The sequence below is a fragment of the Lepidothrix coronata genome, unplaced genomic scaffold, assembly GCF_001604755.1.
Source record: "Lepidothrix coronata isolate B3197 unplaced genomic scaffold, Lepidothrix_coronata-1.0 Scaffold19, whole genome shotgun sequence".
Lineage (NCBI taxonomy): Eukaryota > Metazoa > Chordata > Aves > Passeriformes > Pipridae > Lepidothrix > Lepidothrix coronata.
Window position 1 is genome coordinate 2,665,817 of NW_016690199.1, and position 22,683 is coordinate 2,688,499.

The 22,683-nt window shown below is 38.6% G+C and overlaps 1 protein-coding gene across 2 annotated transcripts in view; it reads left to right on the top strand.

The window, feature by feature from the left end:
* The window catches only part of NUDT14 (nudix hydrolase 14), a 59,948-nt gene that overhangs the window by 496 nt on the left and 36,769 nt on the right, over window positions 1–22,683 (top strand). Inside the window, exon 1 of one of the 2 annotated variants that reach the window (XM_017807597.1) lies at window positions 22,275–22,464. The exons of the other annotated variant lie outside the window; for it this stretch is intronic. The gene's annotated coding sequence lies outside the window, so the exon portion shown is untranslated. Of the gene's footprint in view, window positions 1–22,274; window positions 22,465–22,683 lie in introns of those variants that run through there. 2 annotated transcript variants of the gene reach the window in all.

Genomic DNA, 22,683 nt, shown 5'->3' on the forward strand with positions numbered 1-22,683 from the left:
CACATCCTGAGCCCGTTGCTGGCCAGCTCGTTGCTGACATCCACAAATGTTTAAGGGTCTGGAGCATCTCTCATAAGGAGAGACTGGGGGGAGCTGGGCCTGTTCAGCCTAGAGAAGACCGAGAGGGGATCTCATTCATTCATATAAATATCTCAAAGACAGGTGCTGAAATGATGCTGCCAGACTCTTGGTGGTGCCTAGCAACAGGACAAGGAGCAATGGCCATAAACTAAAAACCAAAAAGTTCCATCTCAACATGAGGAAGAACTTTACACTGAGGGTGACAGAGCAGTGGAACAGCCTGCCCAGGGAGGTCATGGAGTCTCCCTCTCTGGAGACATTCCAAACCCACCTGGATGTGTTCCTGTGTTTCTGCCTTGGACTGGACGGTCTCCAGAGGTCCTTTCCAGTGCTAACAATTCTGTGATTCTGTGAATTACTCCACTGCTCTACCAGCCCAGCCGCAGCACCTGCAGTTGGGAAGCAGGAGAGGAACTCCTGTCCTTTATCATGTTTATATCAGCGTGAGTCACACAGGATCACAGAGAACTGGTACCTCCAACAGCGCCGGAAATGCAAGGTGTGAAAGGAAGGTTGCTTCTTGGAGTGCAAAGCGCTACATGTTCCTTGGACGCTTTCCTTGGACCTGCACAAAACCAGTTGTTTCTCTGGCTGACTTGTCCAGGATGAGCTTTTGCCCAGGCAGAGGGGTGGAAGGGGAAATGCATAAAAATTTGGGCAGCCCTAGAAATACATGCTGCAAAACACATCTCTTATTCTTTCTTTGCTTAGCTTCTGGACACCTCAGTTGGAAAGGCAGAACAGGAATGTATATGGAGGAAGTGTGTTTAAGTCCAGCAGTGAGATACGGTACAGAAAAGGAAAAGCAGGGGTTCAAATAGATTGCACCAAAGCAGATGACCTGATTTTTTACCTTTTAAAAATACTTTTTGTATATTATTTTCATAAAGAAAGTTCTCCTTAGTCGGAATAACTACAGTAATTTGTGAACAGCTGAGAGCTTTACACAGAATTAATTATTTCTTTTTAGGTATCAGAAGTAAACCTAAGAACATTCTTTCATGTTCTGAATTTTTGCCGTCTTAGTTTACAAGTGACAGGTTTTACTGCTCAATTTCATTTTCGTTTCTGAGTCATACTCGATTTACATGAAAAATGGTATTTAATTAAAATGTACAAAACAGAATTACAAAATTACATTTAATTGAATAGATGTACCTTAAACGTGATGAGTATTGTAAAGAAGGAATAAGGATGTGTTCGGTCATGTGCTTTGACAGAGACCAGCATTGCCAGCAAATGAAGTAGACTTGCCCTTCTTGCTGCTTCCTCTCCTTGCACAAGTGTTTGTGCAGCAACAGAGTGAGCTGGACCAGGATCAAACCTAATCTGGCCAAAAAAAAGGAAGTTAGTTTTAACCTAAACAAGATCAGTGATTCAGTTCATTATGCTGGCAGAGGGGAGGTGGTAATGTAGTGGTTAGGGATGAGTGTTTGGGGCCTGTTGAGGGCAGAGATTGTTTCTTTTGGCCACAGCACTGTCTTAAAATGAACTTGACAATGTAGTTTCTATGGCATCTGTACAGAGTCTGGCTTGTGTCCAGCCTACTGAGAGCATAAGCTCAATGTGAGCACGACTGACTGCACCTGACCGGAGAGACAGGCCCTATGTTTATTAAAAACTCATTTTGCATTTAAAAACTGACTTGCTAACCAGCGGAAATACAAAATATTTTCAATTATTTAACTAACTGTTTCAAAAGGATTTAGGTCTGCTGAAAACCCCATTAAACAGTCAAGTGTTTAATATCTAAGAGAGTTAGATGCCTGATCTGCTCTTTTAAAAATTCCACCAATCCTCTAAAACTGACAATTATTTCCAAAATCTAGCCCTTGATCTTAATGGTTTTATGGTGAGTAGGGCTTCTCCTTGTCCAACATTTTTTAATTCACTAGCTGGAAAAAGAAAAGAAACTTTCCTTCTTCCCACTTTCTAATTGGTGCTGTATCTTATGGTAACATTAGTTTTGCCCTTCCATGAATTCCCTGAACTTGCTCGCTGAACTTAACCCAAATCTAATAAAAAAAGTCTTTCTAAATAACTAAATGCGGAAAACATAAATAATTTGTTTATTATTGCAAAACATTTGTTACACTGCGAAAACTGCACTAGTTTGGACACTTACCTTATGCAATATGGGGCATCATGCTGTAATTGGAAGGCTTGGAGTGGCCTTACAGGTACTTTTTGTGAAGTTGTAACATGTCCCCCACATCCCTACATGCACTGTACTCCAGGGGAGATTCCTTGATGTATTTTTTTATATTCATGTAATATTAATGAAGGATAATCTGGGCCTTGAAGACCGAGAATTTGAAATCTATTTTCAAACAGGTATGCTCCTAAAATAAGCATTGATATTTTAACATAAATCCTACGTCCAAGGACGAACATATAGTAAGAGGGTTTTTTATGCATTTGGTTTTTCATAACTACTGCTTTTCTGTACGAATAGGAAATTGAAAGAATTTTTTGATACAACATATGATTAAGTATTCATGAATGCTTAAGTTACAGCATAGATTTATAGGCATTTCATGTCAAAACTATGCTACTTATGTGGAGATAATTTGAATCCCATTGCTAGAGCTAAGACAGTTAAGTCTTCAGCAGTTAGACATAAATTTAGATAAATTTAGATAGATGATTTATATCACAGTTTATCCTGCTGATCTGATTTTATCCATTCAACCTGCACCCCACTGAGTTGTAAACCACTGTTCTAGCAGGTCTGCAAACCACTCGAAATCTGCAAGACATCAGAAAGGGATTCATTTGGGGAATGAAATCTAAACAAAATGCTCAGTAAATATTGTAAACCAACACAGGTTACACATCTGAAGAAGATGATCACAGAAGAAGGGAGGAGCCACAGACTCTGATGGTCGTCTGCCTGTGCTCAGAGGCACTTTACACATTTACAATTGCAGGCCCAAGGGTTGGATTAGTGTTTTGGCCAGCTGAGTGTTTTCCTTGGACACATGATTGTTAAACACACACAGGAACAGGGTTGTATGTACACAGAATCAAGTCAGACAGTTACTATCATGTTAGAGAAAACTCCAGCAGTGTCCTTGTAGGTTTGTGCTTGAGTCCAAAGTTCCCCTGTGTTGTAGTGGATTCTGGCTACATAGCAGTAGTGAGGATTGTTGTAAGTCATGGCAGTTCCTGAAGTTACAGCAATTTATGCCCACAGTGGATCAGCCTGTCCCATAGAGGGTCATGAGATTTTTTCATATGAGATTTTTTCATATTGAGATTTTTTCATGAGATTTTTTCATATTTTTTCATCGTCCTCTTCCTCTGCCCACTGGTATTTTAAATGAAAGTAATGAGCTCTGAATTTTTCCTATGGAGCATAAAAGTGGGTGTACACCCTTCTGAAGGAATTCTAGGTTTTGAACCATACAGATGGAGGCACTGTACAGCTTGGTGTTGGGCATCCAAGCTATGGGGAATAGCCTTGTTGGACACATCAGTGTACTAGTCACTTACTGAAATTATTTGTTCTGCTTTTGTACAGTGTAAAGCTAGAAATGGAAGTGCAGCCAAGGAGCTGTGGAATTCAGCAAACTGTTGTGAGATTTGGTTAGGGCCAATATAGAGGGCCCTATGTTCTTCAAACTATGTTCTTCAAAATAGGCATATGACAGTACCTCAAAAGGGAATTCACTTTCTAGTTGGGATTTTCAGCTCTCAGCCCTGCTCCAGGTGAGGCCCTTGGTCAAATAAGCCATGTTCTTTAAGGTGAGGTAGCCTGGGGTTGAGACATGGATGAGGTACCTCAGCCTGAGGAATATCCTCTTTGTTCTGTCAGGAGGAACCCTATGTATATATTTTTGTTCTGCTTGGTACTCAGAGAAGAGAATTCATTTTTCCTCCATACAGGGCAGCATCTGGCTAGCTTTAATGTGTACTTGCCTCCAAAGTGCAAATTGATTTGTTATCTAAATTGCCTTTTTTTTTTAAAACATACATCGCCTTCTGAAGAATTGGCTTTTTTACCAGGAACTCCATGGTAAATCTCTTTTCACTTTTTCCTATTGAAGTTTTTTGCTTTTCATAAATAATTTATTCAAGAGACCAGAGGGATGGCTAATGAGAGATTAACTCAATGCCCAAGGGCTAGGGCATTTCCCTGGGATGTGGTAGAGTCAGCCTGCAAGATCTCACTTCAATTAATATTGCTTCCCACATCACAGGAGAGTGTGCTCACTGCTGGGAAACACATTTGTGTGTAAATCTTCAGCTCTCTTTTGTGTATGCTGGCCAGGCACTGGCCTGTATATTAGAAAAAAAAAAAATACCGAGTTTAAGAATTCTGCAGAGACACACAGTTAAGGAGAGCTGTTAGGATTTTGGGTGGCATTAAGTATCCAAATGGGAGATTGGATTCAATGTATTCTTCTTAACCTGCACCTGAGCAGGGATTTCAGTGGTTCTGCATGTTGTATTTGGACCCTTGCAGGGGGTTTTGACGGAGCTATGGTGGATCTTCTTGTAGTATTTAAAGAAGTTACTGCATGCAATTTTCCCCCATGCTAGTGGTTCTTACCCCTTGAGAATCAGCAGAGAATAGGTTTGCTCCAGCTCTTGCTCTGCTGTTCCAGTTCAAACCCACCTCCATCAGCCCTCTAAGCCAAACCACTGAGCTTTACACAGAATGAATTGCCTTTGTGTATTCTTTTTGGTGACCTCTGTGCTAGGGACAGTACCCTTCAAAGGGGAGGCAGAGCATGAGCTGGGGGGAAGCATCTCTCTGGGGGAATAATACCTTGAGCTGCTACAGAAACTTTTGTGCAGAGCTCACATATCAAAGCCTTTGTGGATCTCACCCAGACTCCTATACCTTTGTTTTTGAGGGTGGTTCTGGCAAGGGAGCTCTTGCCACTGTTTCCTTGCGTTGTATAAACATATATGTGCATTCTGCCCAGCAACTTTTAGAAATTTGCCACCAGACTAGAATCAATTGTCAGTGATTCTCCCAGTGTGTGTGTGTATGTGAGTGAGTTTGTGTTTTGAACCTGTGGAATGGTGGCTGGGCATGTGTTTCAGTGATGTGGGATAACCCTCAAAAACTCCGTGCATATCGACTGAACCATGCAGTCAGTAGTGGTAAATTGGAACTATTTGCTCTTTTCTGAGCTTCACATTCCTTCCACACTTCAGAGTAGGCCAATGCCTGAGCATCACATTACCTCTGTTGATTTAAGGTTTAGAATAATTCATTTTGAAGTTAAACATGAAAAGTACTCCTTTTGAGTTCATACTAATGCACGATGTTTTCATTCACTGTTAAGGGAATTAAATTATTATATCTTTGAGTTTTCTCAGTCATTCTAAAGTAATATTCAAGGCTGCTGTAGATTTTAACTTATCATGATCTTTGTAATGGGTGCAAAATGTACTTCATGATCAGGGTTCAAACCATCAGTGAAGAAGGAATTTCCTATTTCAAATCAGAAATTTGCTGCTGCTTTCTTTTATGACCATGAGCAACTACTGTTTCTGTGCCTTACAATTCAGCTGTCTTGGAGATGTCATGAAGATGAAAATATGTGTAGAAACAAGTGAGGCCGATATCATTGATGTCATGAAAACTTTGAAGATGAATAAAGCAAAGCAGGGCAGTGCTACAATAATATTAACATCTTATTTTGCATTCAAATTTTTTTATATAAGTTAATAGCAACATGAATGTGCCCAGCTGCCTGAAATATTCTCTGGAACTTCCGTCTGCTTTTTTATAAACATAAAACATTCTTTTCTATTTTGACAGTTAAAAATTATGCTGTTTAGGGAGTAAACAGATTTTTGAGTTACCTGTTCAAACAAGTAAGTCTTCTGTTGAATCTTCAAAAGGTTCCAGTAGTAGGAAATATGTTACCAAGTAATACGTTTATTTGCAGTTCATTTTTTTCAAAGCAGTAGTGCACTGAAAGGAGATGCCATTTTTTGCTGCAAAGTTTGTCTCATTTCCTTCAGCTTGTCAAGTCTGATATGTCAGTATATAGTATTAATCTTAAATGGAAACATACTGCTGCTAGCTCAGGGACTCCCTGAGCTGCAAATTGCAGGAATCTGAGAGTGTTTTAACAATATATTCTTCCTTGGGCATCTTGTCAGAGGTAGGATCCTGGATAAGACTAATTTTTGATCTGACTGATCTGATTGCTGCTGCGTTAACTGGGAATTACAGTTGAAGTGCAGTATAATTCTTTTATATGGGTGAAAGGAAAGAAACATGAAGTTTTTGAAAAGACAGCATTAGGGAGTTAAATACAGAGGGAACATAATTTCCTTTGAGAGAAATGGTGTTCTCTGCAATTAGAGCACAGATTTAAGAAAAGGAATTAAGGAATCTAGGCGTATCTGCTTCTGGCTCTGCCATATGCTTTGAATCCAACTCTGGAAAATTGCACAAGTTATTTTTGTATGAGACATCTATGAATTACTAAATGGGGAAATGAGAAACATTAGTTAATGAGAGTAGTAGTTGAAAAGAACACTGGTACTTGTTTTTGTTTCGGTGAATATTATGTCGTGTTAGTCTTAATTTCTTTATCCAGCGTGCTTTGACAAGTGAATGTAAGCTTCCTTGAAGTAAGTGCATGAAAAGTAGTTGGCGGTGACAAAACTTCATATTTTTAGGTCAATCATATTATAATTTAACACACGTGACAGCAAATGTCACTGATTGGAAAGAATAAGGCTTTGTTGAGCATCTTTTGTAGCATCCTTGCAGAGGGGTGAAATGTGTCTGCACTTGCATAAACGAACAGTAAGATCTCATTTAGTGCCATCAGTAGCCAGACTACTTGGGTTACTGCACATTTGTATGTGCAGTATGAAATTAAGACCAAGTGTCGGGGGAGGTACATCAGCTGTAGTTAGTTTAAACCAGTACTTCTCGAGTTCTGATGTGTAGCTCACTAGTGAACCATTGGAATACTTGTAGATCATCCATGTGAGCCAACTAAGGAAAGCAGATCAATTATCAGCAGATTTGAACGTGCTACCAAGGTCTGCAGCTTCGCTGTAAGATGTTTCCAGGTCTGCAGATGAAGAGGTTGAAAACCATCAGCTCTGACAATACCTCTCCAGTAGCCTCAACTGCAAGGGCTTGTCTACACAGGACTTTCCTGATTAACTCCGTGTCTCATTCTACAACAAAGAGTCTGGTTCTGTTTACGTTAAACCATTTTCAAAGTACGATTGCACTTTGAATTCGTACCCTACCTTAATCCACGTTAACTTTCCAGTGCGTGCCCTAAGGGAGCAGTAAACTAAACTGGATGACTGTGTCCACACTGGGGTTTAATGGAGTTTAAGTAGCAGAATTGAAGTTCATCAAGGTACTTATTTCAGATTCATTTTCTTGATGTCCTGGTATAGACAAGCCCTAAGAATAAAAGTGGTTTAGTTCTAAGCAAATGAACCATGTTATAAAATCCATCACTGAGGTTTTATTATACTTTTGTGTGCGAAATACAGCTACTGTAGGGTATAAAGTGGGGTCTTTTGTCCTGTTTGGTGCCATATTTTTTGCAGTAATTGCTGTTAGATCTAAGAAATAAAATAGTGTTCAGGTTCTTCAACAACTAAGCGCTTTATTTGTTTTTCAGTTTGGATCAAAATGCATGTGTTTGCTTAAACAGCAGAAACTTCTTTTTCCTTAAAAAAAATCTGTCATCTGAATCACAGTCTCAGCTATGAAATTATGTGTATTTGATGTGTTTTAAAGCAGATGAACACTGTAAAATTTTAAGTGTTTATAGCAAATCTGAATATTATGGAAATTAGACATTTTCTGTAAATGGCGGTATTCTTTAAAATGCCTGAGTTTCGTGAGATGAAACTATCCTGTTGTATTCCTGAAAATATAAGTGTGTTCTAAATAAAACTTTCACCTCAACTACTGCTATATTTAAAATACATTTGTATTTTCATGTGTAACTCATAAAAGGTCAGCTCCTGTGCTTTGAAAACTCTGCACAAGTTTATACTGCATAAATAAGCATGTTTTACACAGCAGGCATGTAATGTTATCTTCCCCTCTGACTTGCACTCAGATTAATTATTCTTCATAATTTTTAACTAAAGCAAGTTAAAGGACTTTGCTTTTTGGTCCTGTCCTTCAGACATTGATCAAAATCTTCTTAATAGAGTAACACTAAAGTTTGCCGAAGTTTAAACAAAGTGAAGCTCAGTTTTTCTTAGTGGTCGGCTCATGTCACACTAAAGCCCTGATCACTGATCAAAACAGCATTAATTATTTGTTTCACATTGCGGTTGCTGTGTCAAAATCCTTTAAATACCTCTTGGAGCAGAGAGGGAATCTTACGGCCTGTGACAGAGCAGCTGGTCTGGACATGGGCTGATGCCCCAGTTGACAGGTTGTTGGATTAGAAAGAATATCAAAGGCAGTGAGTAAGATTAGGGATAAGTGAACATCTGACAGCAGTTTGCAGCAGGGGAGAACAGATGATAAACAATGGGAGCGGGGTGCGTGGGGGGGGCGAGAGGTGAGAAGGCCATGGGAAAAGTGTGGCGGCAATCACTAAAGCTCCAGGTTGCTGAGCCTCATGAATAGAACAGGAAATGGGATTTGCTGGGACAGATGTGCTGAGCAGTGATGAATACATTATAGGGAAATGAGGCTAAACTCCTGAAGGTGAGAGATGTTCTTTCTCTGCAAGTAGAAAATATGGGAAAATAAAAGTTTACCCCCCCTGGAGAAGTAAGCATTAATAATTGAAAAATAATATAGAAAAAAGATGGTGATTTTAATAAATTATTATTCCACAGTAGCATTCACGATGAACTCTAGGTCATGTGCAGTCTTACAGTGCTATTGCATAGGTAGGATTGAAACTATTTATTTTAGTCATAAGATTGCACAAATGCTGGAATAGTTTGAATGATGGAACAGCCTGGGATGGAGGCTCTGACTGGATAATGCTTAGACACATATTCTATATCTGGCATGTATTATATAGCACTCACATAACATATGTTTGATCCTGCCACCCTTAAGAGACTTGTACTGAGTGATCTTGTGAGGTCCTTCCAGCCTTAACATTTTTTCAATTCTGTAAAGTGATTGAATGCTTGCAGAAAATCATGCATAACTCTTCCTGTTCCTTAGGGTATTGTTTCTGTACTTCGTTGACTTCCTTAGTTTATATTCTTGAGGGATCCTTTTCCAGTATTTATGATACATTTACCTCAGAAAGGCAACAGAAACATTTTGTATGTTTACTGATAGGACTGTATGTCAGTTCTCTGACTTAGAATTTCTTCTGTGTTTTTTTTTTTTTACAATTTTTTAAAAGAAAAACTCCTTAAAAAACTTCTTGCACTAACATTTTAATAGTGTACTCCTTTAGCTGAAGGGAGGAGGTGCAGAAAGGATGATTGTTGGTGTTGTTCTGAGAAGTTATCAATAAGATTTGTTCACAAAACATATAGAAATTTATTCCACAATGTATTCTCCCAGTTTGAGTTACAAACACGAGCTTGCTAAAAGAATGTAGAAACACAAACCGTGAGAGTCACCAACTGGAAAACATAAAGCTCAACAGTGTAAGGACAAGAGGTGACCATCTGTCCTCCCTGACCTCAAATCCCTCATATGTGCTGCCTCTGTCCTCCAGATAAGGGGACGTGGAGCTGGCCTCCTTTAGTCCCTGTGTGCTCCTAGCCATGTGTACTGTAACTGTAGCTCTGGTTTTTAAAAGTACAAGGGATTGTAACCAGAATTTGGGATTAATATGTCCTATAGCCCCTGCTTCATGGAATGAGCTGTTCATGTTCCGGAAATCCTCTGTGCGGTATTTTGACCACAGCGACATCACTTGAGTACAGCAGCTGTAGAGCTCAGGAGTTTCTGGAAGTTCCCCGGAATTACTGATCTACAAATTTTGTCCTTCAACTGGCTGTAATCAAAGAAACAAAATGGTGGTGAGCACAGCAAACCTAGATTAAAAAATATGCTTTACTGATTCTGATCAGCATAAGTGCTGCCCTAATAGTTCTGTTTTCCATAAAACTTTGATTTCTGCATTGGCATTAGACTATAACCAAAGAATTTACCATTTGTTACAGCAGTCCCCATATTAAAAAAGTGGTTGAAAATTATTTGCAGTTGGCTTGAATAGTTCTTTATATCTCAATATTGAAACTGCTGCAGGGTTACTGTCATCATAAAATTTCAGAAATACTGCAGTAACATATGGAACTATATATAAATCACTAATCAGTTAATCACCAATTAATTCAGTTTATTGAATGCCAGTTGTACATGACTTTCAAGTAACAGGTACATTTCTGTGTAGTAGTGCTCTCTTTAGAGTGGGTGACAAGTTAGAAGATGTTCACAAGCTCCCACAAATTACTTGAATCTTTCTGTGTATTATTTTTTTCCCGATGGGAAGATGAGATGACCACCTCTATGGGAATCAGATTTCAGTTGAGTCTATCAAAATTGAGAGGTAAAAGTGAAATTAAGAAAATAACAGAACCTGGAGCTAGTTGCATCTGTCACTTTGAACTGATTTTGGGGGGGATGGGGAGAAAGGAGAGGATGAAAAGCCCTGAGGATCTTTGTGAGGAGGGTCTGTGAGAAAGTCTTAGGAGAAAAATCTAAAGATTGTTCCTAAGCCTTGGCTTCTGTTAGCCCCCTGCTGCTGTTCTTCATCAAGTTGTTTTAATGGCTTTCAAAGCAAGTGAGTGGAAAATGGTTTCTCTGGAACTTTAAGGAGCATGAACTGAAAACTGTCATTGCTTTATAAGTGAAACACATCAAAGATTGATGGAAGAATTGCTTGTTAAACACATTGTAGATTTAATTAAAAAAAATAGGACATATCATAAAAGAGACATCATATCATCATAACTACCTAAAGGTGAAAGTTTAATGGCTTGTCATCTGCTCAGGAACCTGTGTTAAGTATCTCTTTCATAGCTTTTTTGACCCTCTCTATGTCTGCAAGATTTTTTTTTTCTGAGAATGTTTTTTTTCCCCAAAGTACAGAGGGAAAAGTACCCAAACGTAAAAATGTACCTGGTGGTTACTGTGCTTTTTAATTTTCTTTCTGTGTTTAGGGATGCCTTCTTCTGGTAGTTTTAATTATCTAGTGCTTCAAATTCTTATCTATTTCTGAAATCGTTGGTTTTCTTTGTGTTGCAGTGCATAATATTTGTTCTGTGTGTTCAGTGTGTGCAAAGTGCATTTGTGTGTCATCTAGTAATTGTGTGTTTCTTCTGGAACCTGGTCCTCTCACTTTCCTGTCCTCTTCCCACCGTCTTTTCCCTCCACAATCCTCCCAGACAGTAAATAGTATGTTCTTGAGAGCTATGTAGTAATTATTAAAAAAAAAAATAAAAAGTGTGCCTAGAAAACAGTGTTTCCACTGAAACTCTGAGCTTCATTTTGTTAAGCTGAATGCTTGTTCTGATGTCATGCTGCATGTGATCAAGGTGCACATTTTGGAAGCAAATGCAAACAATTGTTTTAAAAGGCTAGAAGAACTCCTCAGCAAGCTGATAAAGCACACTGTGCACAATTCACTGTCCATCTTCAGATTTCAAAGATATTCAGTGTTGTAGTTCTAGTTTTAATTCGCAAGTTTTTTTCTGGAGTTAAACAGCTGCATCTATGCATGATTCTGACTTTAGATCTGATTCTTAATGTAAAAAATTGTTTTTCCCAAGAGCATAATACGTGATGACTGCAATTACTGGATTTTGTGCACGTGATAGGCTTAAAAATCGTATTTATCATCAAAAATCATGGCATTATTTGGGTGATTCCGTAAGATTTTCGTGATGTATGAGACCATTTAAATAGGGAGTAAGAATATTGACTATGCAATCAACTACATAGGAATTGATAATTTGGTGTTATTGTTTTAAGGATTCTTTTCAATTATATTTGTCATTTTAGGTGATGTTTTAATTGGCTGTAATGGTTGGTTGTGAATTCAGAATGGAGGTAGCATTTTGATTTTCTGCATAAGGAGATTCAAGACTATAAATGGGCCTGGCCAGACATTAAGATCCTTAGCATGTATTTTTATAACCTCCTCAAACTCCAGCCTTGCTGAATAAATTGACAGTTTTGCTCCTTTTGTTGATGAGGCCAGGTCTTCCCTTGCATTGTTTCTACTCCGTCCTAGTTTAGGCAAATTCTAGAGTAATCTAACTTTTTCCTCTTTTTTTTTTTTTTAACTTAATAAGGAAGGTGATTGGAGTAGCAGCAGTGCAATGCTTTTTGACCAGAAATTATGTTTTGACAAACTGAGCTGGAAGTCAAGATGTGGAAAAAATAGGGGAAAACAGTGAATTTGTATATTGACTGTAACATAGTAAATAATTAAAGAAAGTATTTAGGATATGAGCCTACACAGCTCTTGTATATATTCTTACCCAGAACTGCTGAAATAAACTATTACTGTTGACTTTGTTCAGTTTAATTTTGGCTTTAAGACCTGCCTTTGTTATCATTTGGCTACTTAGACTTGTTGAGCTTTTGAACCAGCAGGATTAAAAGAAAAATTTGCCATCAAATCTTTTGGCAAATCTGTCTTAGAATTTCATGTGTATGTCTGCACTTAGCACTTTGCTTTCAGCATTGTAGTATTTCTGACACTTGAAAATATTGGACTTAGGCAATTTCTGGCTTACTTTGTGTGCAAGGCTTGTGTTGCTCTTCAGAGTGACATTTCCATAGCACTGCAGTTTGCACAGTGTAAAATTTGATCTGTAACTCATCTGACTTGCACTGCTCCTATAAGTTAAAAAATAATGTGAGATAATTTCATGTAGTGATAAGACTACAAGGGAGAATGGCCTTAAACTGGAAGAAGATAGATTTAGATTAGATATTAGGAGGAAACTCTTTACTGTGACACTGGCAAGGCAGTGGCACAGGGTGCCCAGAGAAGTTGTGGGTGGATGCCCCATCCCTGGAAGTGTTCAAGGCTAGGTTGGATGGTGCTTTGAGCAACCTGGTCTAGAGTAAGGTGTCCCATGGCAGAGGGTTTGGAACACAATGATTTTGAAGGTCCCTTGCAGCCCAAATCATTCTGTGATTACTGGCCTTCTATTCAGTGGAACCAGGCACTAATCATTAGTACAGAAATTACTACTGTAATACTTTATGCGATAGTTCTGCCAAATTTGAAACCTCAATGTCTCCCTGATTGTTTCCGTAAACCATCCTTTTTTCTTGTCAAGGAGAGATGGTTGACCTGTCAGTCTGAAGAACCCTGTTTCTTTTTGTCTCATTACTTTCTCTTTGATCTGTCTAGGAGTTAAAACGTCTTGGCAGAACTCTCACAAGGCTCATGGGAACGTACAAGCCTCCCTAGACCATTATGGTACACTCCGTAGAGAAAGATTAATTTGTAAAAGTACTAATATAAATGTCAAGATTTAAGTGTAAGAATTATGTTGGGGGGTGGGAGAGTAGAGATTTAATCACACCCAGGGGCTGAAGAAAGTTAGTCAGGGAAACTATTTCACTAAACGGAAAAACTGTTGAAATATTTGCTTTTGAAGTGTTTCTCAAAAAAACTAGATGAATGCCAGTTGGCATTGTGTCTTCCCTCCCCTCTGTCTGTACATTCCCCTAGGACAGAGCAGTGTCATGCCTTCCAGTCCTGCATTAAGTGAGATGACAAACCACACCTAACAGTTGTGCCTTGGGGAGATGATGAAAGGGAAAAGAAACAACTTTCAGCTGTGCTATGTTTTGTATACTTTTTTTGTCAGAAAAGTGTGTCTTGCTCTTGCAAGGGAAGGTGTGTAATTGTCTGTAACACTTGTGCATGTTACATTTTCATTCTCAGACCAGCCCTGCTGACCCTGTGGAGTGAACTTGTGACCTTCATTCTTTGTCTAAGATTTTAGTCTCTTCTGTACATGCTGGGTTCATGCCATTGCATGCTTGGGATAAAGTCTTAAACTGTCTTGGTATTCTGTTGAAGGAGCCAACAGCAATGGCCAATAAATAGTTTAAACATACTCACAGTATTCAGTACTGCTGAGGAGATATGCTCAAAATCCTGGGACCTTGTCTATGAACATCCTTGCAGGAAGCAGTAACCTGGAGTTCCTGTGAGCCATGGTGTGTAGGAGGTGTCCTTCCCTGCTCTTCCTTCCCCATGGAGACACAGCATTGCTGTACCTGGCTTTGTTCCCAAGTTGGATGAAACTTGGGGTCTCCCAAGTGCTGCCTACTAACCTTGGTCAGTCTTGTTAATGCTGTTCTTTGTTGGCATGTACCAGCCTGGTGTGCTGGTTATTGAGCCAGTTATTGAGCTCTGTTGTTCCTGCATTGGTTTTAATTCTGCATCAGAAATATTTTGTCCTTTGTAAGTTATATATAAATGAACAGATTTATTAACTATTTTAAAATCATACTTACGTGACCCACACTACTGCTTTTAGGGTACATTTGGAAAACCAAGTAACTTTGGAGTTATGCATGATGGATTGCTTTCTGTGTTGTTTTTTTTTTTTAATTAATCCAATTTTAATGATACAACAGTCAATGCACAGGCTTTTTCTTATCAATATTCTGCTTTAGGTGATGTGGTCGGTAGTTTTTGTTTCTGAAATTAGAACAACGTTCATCAACTGCATAGTTTTTGAATGCAGATTTATTATCTCTCTAAAAATGGAGTGGTCCAGTATTGTGGTAGAAGAGGGATAATTTTTTTTCCCTGCTGGCTCTTTGTCAGCCAGAGAAGATTTTAATCAGATCCTATATAAGTTGCAGTGGATTGTTAGAATGACTAAAGAGCTAATGAGAAATATTAGACAATTGATGGTGGTGATTAGCTTTTGGCTGAAATACCAGTGGCAACTTAAACTGTGGTTTTATGGTGTTGTCAGTGTTGTTTTCCTGAATGGCATAGCAAAATTAGCGATGAAAGGACAGTTTCTTTCCTTCCTCTTTGGGATGAGGGTCATGACCTAGGGTAGCAAAGAAGAAGAAATTATGCTCGTAGGCGTAGTGGTTGCCTTGGGACTGATGATTTTAAGATTCATTTACTTCTTCTACTTACTATAGTTTGCTTCTCTCCCTGCTGTGCCTGCAGACATGAGGTGAGAGCCCTAAATCCCAGTGAAGTCAGTGGGGTGAAAGTCTCTCTGAGTCAGAGATCCTACATGAGGCAGCAGTCCCAGATGCCTGGGAGTGCTGTACTAGTCAGAGGAATCACAAGTTGTGGGAATGTGATGTGGACCAAAGCAGTGTTTGCCCAGTGTGTAGCATTTGGAGAGTCCTCTTCCTAAGGGGTTGAAAGGTTATTTTGACTAATGAGTGAACAGGATCTGTACAGGAAGGAGCTCAAGAATATTGAGTGAGAATTCTCATCAGCTGTGGGGTCTCGGACTTGCAGTGGGTACTTTATATTGAATTTCACTCTGTCTTGAGACAGCTACTACAGACAGACATGATTGATTTAGGGATGTTATGATGAGTGCAGAATTATTTCCCTTGCCTGTCATTAAATATCACTAGTCTGAAATTTCAGTCAGACCCTTTATCTTGGTAACTTTGTGGTCAAAAGAATCAGCAGTTATCTATGTCTCAGCAAAATTAAGCAGTTTGGAAAATGTCTTCAGTAACTTAGGAGTTTAAGTGTTGTTTTCCGAAGGAATTTTCAGGAATCAGTCCCACTGAATTTCACTAAAGCCCCATCAGGTAGAAATAGTTTTGTAATCATAATCAAATATTGCAGTTTAAATCCCACCACAGAATATGACATTATTCAGTAAAGGTGTTTAGATGCTGTTTGGGAGTTCCGGCATTTGGTTGAAATTACCGTGGTCCAGAGTAAAGTCTAAATTCTTTGACCTTTCCAGTGAGGGCCTTAAAAGTGGAGGTTTTTGCATGCTAAGAAGTGCTTTCTTAAATCTTATCTTTCATGAGTTGTTCATGAATTATTACAAATTGAAGTAGGGATATGAACCCATGTCTGTATTTTCCAGATTCATTTATTACTGAACTACAAAGGCCATGCTCTTTGTTTGTTTGTTTCTAACATTTCATAAATGAACATGCAACAATTTATACAGTTGGGGAAAACTCCAGAAAAAGAAATGAAGCAGGGAACACCCAGGAGCTCTCAGCAGCCTCTGGTTGAGGTAGTTACCTGGCTTTTATTCTCTGAGCTGGAGCCTCCTGGATCTGTGTTTCTCAGCCTCTTATTATAGTTATTGCATATCGTGGGAGATTTTTTTCTTTAACCTTACCAGAAAAATATCAGAAAAAGATTAGAAAAATGGCCTTTGCTGTGGAGGTTTTCAGCAAGTACAGATAGAAGTGGTTGTGTGAGATCTGCAATACTTTGAAAGTACAGCACTTATTTACAGTAAAGTATTTTACTGTATTTTACTGTCACATCAGCTGAATGCACAGTTTTTGGAAATTATATTATCTCTGTTAAAACATCTTTCGTTATTAGGAATATATTCCTTAACTATGTCCAGTCAAAGTTTCAGGGTTTATATTTTACTGTAATGTTGTGGGAAAAGTAGTGTTAGTAATTTTGTAACTATGGGAAGCATGTGTTCTTTTTATCCCTGCAAAATAAGCAAGTATGTCACAGACTTCCAAGGGAAAACAGTTTAGTGAAAATGGCAAAATACATGCAGCAAAATTCAATAACATGACAAGAATTTAAGTAAAAGAGTAGTTGAATACTAGCTTTAAATTTTGTCATTTGTATACAATGACACTGGAATCTGAAAACTCCACCCATTAGCAATTGGTTCCTTTGTGTAGAATTGAATTTAACTCAGTATTAGGAAGTCCCCATCTGTATCTCAACTTATAACCTTAAATTATATGCTGGCTTGGCAGTAAAATGATGTGAGAAAAGTCATAAATTTGACCTTTGTGCATATCATGTTTCTTAACACACGCACTGTGTCCTTACTCTTTGCAGTATGGATTTCAGTGTGCTACTGTGGATTTGCCTTGGAATACAGTGTCTTTGATCTGTATATGCAATTCTTGTTGATAATGGTGGATATCAAAAACAGAAAAACAAGGTTAGAAAGGAGATTTGACTTAATTTAGTGTGCTTATATGTGCTTAATTCTTGTGTTTTCTAAATTTCATTCAAAGGTAAGCGATCTCACTGATAGCTGAATGCCAAGCTAAACTGCAACAACTCCATTGTTGAAAAGTACACACAAAAAACAAACTGTGACCTTAAAAGTAAACTTCCACATCAAGTATCTCAGTTGTAATTGTTCTGGCAGTTGATGTACATAAAATGAACAAAGTGGCTTGGCCCAGTACTGCATTAACAGTTGAATAAATTAATGCATTCTCCATTGTTTATCTTACCTCCCAAAGTGTGAAAAAATTGCACCTTTGAACAGTAAACTCTATTGCTGTAACCATCTGTTTGCAGTTTCATTACAAACTCCTACCAGAATAACCCTCACTTTGAAGAGAAAATTGATATGGGTTGTAAAAATTACAGTCTATGACCTTAGGTTTTATGTCTCCTGAGGTATCCCTGGTGTGGTCTCCACTGGAATACGTTATGGTTTCTTCAAGAAGTGCCTTTATGTCTTCCAGCTAATTTCAGATAAGAACCCCATGCATCAAAGAGTTGGCTGTCACACAGAGCTGAGCACTCCTGCCTCTTGTTCAAGGCCTAAAATGAGCATTGTGAGACCGCAGCAACTTTGTCCTGCCCTGCCCAGAACTGCTGTGTCAGCTGGGGCTCGCATGCCCTTCTTTAGTGTGCAGGATGAGTTGTCCCCATGAGCTTTGCTAGCTCAGTCTTACCTCTGGAATTGTTATTATTGCCAATTAAAGCCAATTAGCAGAAGTAGTATGTGTGCTTCAGGTAAAATGTTCACTTTTAATGTTGTTAAAAAGTCATCCGTTTGTGTATTTTTGTGTGCATTAAACCCAGTCCTTTCTCGCTGAAATATTTGAATAGGGAAGTTAAAAACTGCAAAATGCCATTATTTGTAATCATGATGCTTTTAAAATAAACACTCTGGATAGTTTAGTAATGAAATCTTGCAAGCTTTGTTTAAAAAGCAAACACTCCCCCCCTTCCTCTTGAGCTTAAACAGTGGCTTGTTTAAAAAAACAGTAAAATTCCATAACACTTAAACTCTTTTGAAGTAGTTTTTCAACATCAGCAAGTAATTCTGCAAATTGCTTTTGAAGATGAGGCTTCATTTACTCCAGCGTGTGCAGTCTGATGGAGTGGATTAGTGGGTGTGGAGTGAAATTGTAATTTAGGCTTTTTTGTGTGCATGTGTCTCTCTGTAGAACACTCCCTATTAGATACATCTCTGTCCTCTTGGAGTAGTTGTGGATAGACCAAGGCTGCTCTGTTTAATAGTCACTGGTAAAACCTTGCAATATATATAATGGCATTACTTTCATGCTACTAAATACCATTTTTTAATTCAGGTTTTTTTTGTTTTGTTTTGTTTTTTTAATTAGATCAATTCCCAGAACCAGCTTCCTGTGTAGTTACACAAATGTCAGTGATGGGATAGAGCAGAGATGTGCAGCTGGGGTAGCAAAAGGAGCAGCCTTGGTTTCCATTGACTTGCACTGGTTTGGGACTGCACCCCAGGACTGAGTGGGTTCAAGGCCAACACTTTGCATTTGAATTAGTAGTTATGTCATATGATAGCCCAGCATAAGACACTACTGATGTATACATTCAAAAGGAAAAAAAAAGCCACTCAACTAATGCAAATTAAAATGATTTTATTGATTTTATTGGTTTTTTTAACTGTGTTGCATGGTTTCATGCCAGCTGAAAGTGCTTCCTTTCATTTTGAAAGATATGTAGTACTTTCTATGAAGTCTGTAATTATATAAAAAGAAGACAGCTTTCTTCCTGCTTGCCACAAATCAAACCTTTAAAGTAGACAAAAAAATTATGATATTTCAAACAGATTTCAGATGAAAAATAGTCTCTTCAGGACAGAGCTTTCCCTTGAGATGAAAAAGTTGAGTATTAATTGTTGTATTTTTGACTGTTCATTTGCACTCCTTTTTTTGTGGATGAAGATCTTTCGGTACAGCATGGCAGTTCTCTGGCTTCTATAAACAAAAAACCACCCCACTAATTCATTAATCCAAAAAAAAAATATTCAACAGGAAGCAATGGAACTTTAAAGTGTATGGAACAGGTATTTTATTTTATTCTTATCTGGAAAGCTTTAGAAGTCCAAACTTGTTTTAGCTGTCTTTCTGTTTGATTTCTGTTCTTCATACAGGTTTCACAGCATCATGATGACTACTAATGCTTTATTGCTTTAAAAAAATCCCAAAGTCTGGATTTTTGGGGGTCAAAGCCGATGGTTTATTTATTTATTTATTCACAGTTTTTTGTATATGGCATGTGCTGAAAATACTGTGAAAAATGTTGAGGCAGTGCAAGGTAATTTGGTGAGTAATTGTCTGATAGGGAAGTGAAAAGCATGAAGTCCTGATTTTGTCCTGGAAGTGCAGCTTCTGTGGGCACTGGAAACATTATGTATTGATTCTGTGTAACAGAGAGTTATGGCATTAATAATTCAGCTGGCAAGAAATGGTTTATATTGGGTTGTAAATCCTCATATGTTTCTACTGAAAACCGCTACAGATGTGACATCAGGTTCCATTAAGCTGAAAAAAGAAATGTAACAAGGAAATCTCAACTGATAGCAGCATTTCTGTAGTGAGTGGAAAAAGGAAGGGGAAGGTTCATTTACAGAGGGGTGAGGGCTTGGCTTTTTTGGGTTTATCATAGGGGAAGTCCACTCTGTTTAGCCCATGAACTGTGACTTGAGAAGCAGCAGCTGATACACATCTTTCCCATTGTAGAACCATATATTTTATAAACCAAAAAGTACTGAATTACTGAGTTGCTTTTATTGCAAATTTATCTCTTGGCAGCTTTTACTGATCATAAAAAAGGGGAATATGGGTGAAAAGCACTAAGCTAAGACCACTTAAGGAAATAAAGGTGGTAGAAGGCAGCAGGAGCTGGCTGCACTGGTGCAGATTTTTGTCTGTCTCCAAGAGTCAGTTACTTGATTCCCCAGGCACACTGATCATCTGGATTAACCTGATGAAAACCCATCTAATAAAGTGACAAGTTTGGTGTTCTCTCTGGGCAGCAGGTAAACACCTCAGCAGGAGAACAGGTGGGGAGTTTCCAGATAGAGGCGTTGCTGTGCACATTGATACTGAACTGTGCAGATACACTTGTAGAAGATTGGTTGAATGTGAAAATAAGTGCAATAGAAAATCAAGTTTTACACAAATTTTTCAAGAAAAACGTAACCCTCCTACCTTTAAAATTTTTTTCTGAGAACAGAAAAAAAGCAAAACCTTGTTATTCCTCTAGGGAATTTTACTGCCTTATTCCATGTAAATCATTAAACGGGCTGCACACTTGCTTGGCTCTGCTGACTCTGGTTTAAGACTGTTATTTACCAATTAATTCTCTTATCTGTTTTTCTGTACCTATAGTCTAATTATTTTATTACATGAATAATGCTCATTATCCTTTTGCATTAAGGACATTAACTGCTTTTGTGTCTTAGGACTGTGGAAACAGAGTAAATGGAGCAATAAGGACAGAGTTATTTTTATGTTATAATTGCTTCAACTTCTCAAATTGGATTTTTTCACAAATATGGAACATTTATTTCTTGGGTAACTGCTTTAAACCCAGTCCAACTGGTATAGGCTAGGGGATCATGACTGTTGTTTGCCATTTTAACCCTCATAACTTCTGCACGTGGCTTATCTATACCATAACGTATTTGTCATTTTTCTTAACTGCCTCTGTTTGTTTACACCAACTTTTGTCTGGGCTCTAACTGAATTGTAAGATCATTGAACAGGAACTGTTCCCACTACATATGTTTAGTGCCTTTCACAATGGGTAGCCAAACGTCATGTTGTCTGTCCTGTAATGTAAACAGTCAGGAGTTAATCATTGTCACGGGCAGACATTTTTCTTTCTTTTTTAGTGGCATATGTGAAGTTAATTTGCTTCTTTTGGACATATGTCTCCTGCATTTTAAGTGATCTGCCTGCATGACCTGTCATCATTCTCCTAAAAAATATGTAATACAAGGTATGAAGCCTTTTTGCTGAGGTGATTTTGGTGTAACTTTACAGTTCCTGGCCACTTAGACTTTGTCTGACCAAGCAGAAGTTTTCTGTGGATAAACATGGGAGATGACATAAGGCAGTGCCTTTAATTTGGTCACTTTCAAAATTGTTAAATAGTTCAATAAGACAAATAAGACAGGAGAAACTTTAGGTAGATTTTGAGTAAAGATTGTTTCTGCTTCAATTATGCGTTGTCTGTCCAGAGCTCGTTGCAAGAAGTCATTAAATCAGTGCCAACCCAACATAAATTTTGGGTTTTTTGAATGGTCTGAACTCTCAACAGAGTAACAACAGGAAATCTGTGACTGTAAATCTGCATGCGGAGGATTTATTTTATTCACCCTTCTGTAGTGTTGTCAAACTACCATGACGTAGAGTTAAAGGAAACATTTAAAGAGGTTTTGTGAGTGTTCTTTCACCTGTTACACTAACACATTTCCAGTTTACTCTCCCAGGAGAGCTGTACACCTCAGCCAGACTGAGGGGGGTTGGTTTGTTTGAGCTGGGGGTTTTTTGAAGGCTCAGGATGGTATCAGTGTAACGCTGAGTATTGGTGCCTGTGGAGACACATCACCCCATGTATGAGCTGGTTCAAGAGCTTCTCGGGTGGCAGACTGTGCATGGGCCCTGCCCTCAGGGAAAAGGAGGAAGAAGGCATTCAAGCTGCCCCAAAATGAAGAGTAGAAATTCGCAGTAACTTGTGTCAGACCATGTCCAGGGTCTGTCACACGTGGAGCCCACCCAGTATCAGCATACAGTCAGTGCCAGGGGATGTTCCTTCCTACATCATTAGCACACCATGTCCTTTTTCTATTCTTTATGGGCCAGCCTGGATTAAATCTTAGATGAGTTTCTCTAGCAAGCAAAAGTTATCCTTTGCACAGGCATCCTGACAGCAATTTGACCTTGTTGTTCAGACATTATATTGCCTCAGGTGGTGGAGGAAAGCAAAGGACAGTGATATCCCTGGCACAGTGATTCTTAAGGCATTTTAGCCAGAGACAGACAGAGTGTAGGTGGGAAAAAGAATGGTGTTTTGATAGGCTGCAGACAAGTCTGACTTATCCATAACAGACGGTGTGAAGAGGCTCCTGCTCGTAATTATGGCACTGAGCAGATGCAGGAAGAGTCTTAGGAAAATGATTTAAAGGATGGAAGCAGGACAGAGAATATGAAGATCAAGTGGGAGTGACATAAATAGCTCTGTGCAGGTAGGAGTCACATCTGCTGAACTTGCATCCACTGTCAACACTTGTATAGCAGAGAGCTCTTTGCAGTGCATGGTTGTCCTGGAATCACTTGATCCAAAAGGGGTCGATTCTCCTTGTGCAGATTGTCAAGCTTGGGAGTGTGCTGCTGTAATTCTGACTAAGTTATCAATGCCATTGCCATGTCAGTCTTACAGAAAACATGAGCAGGTCTTGTGACAC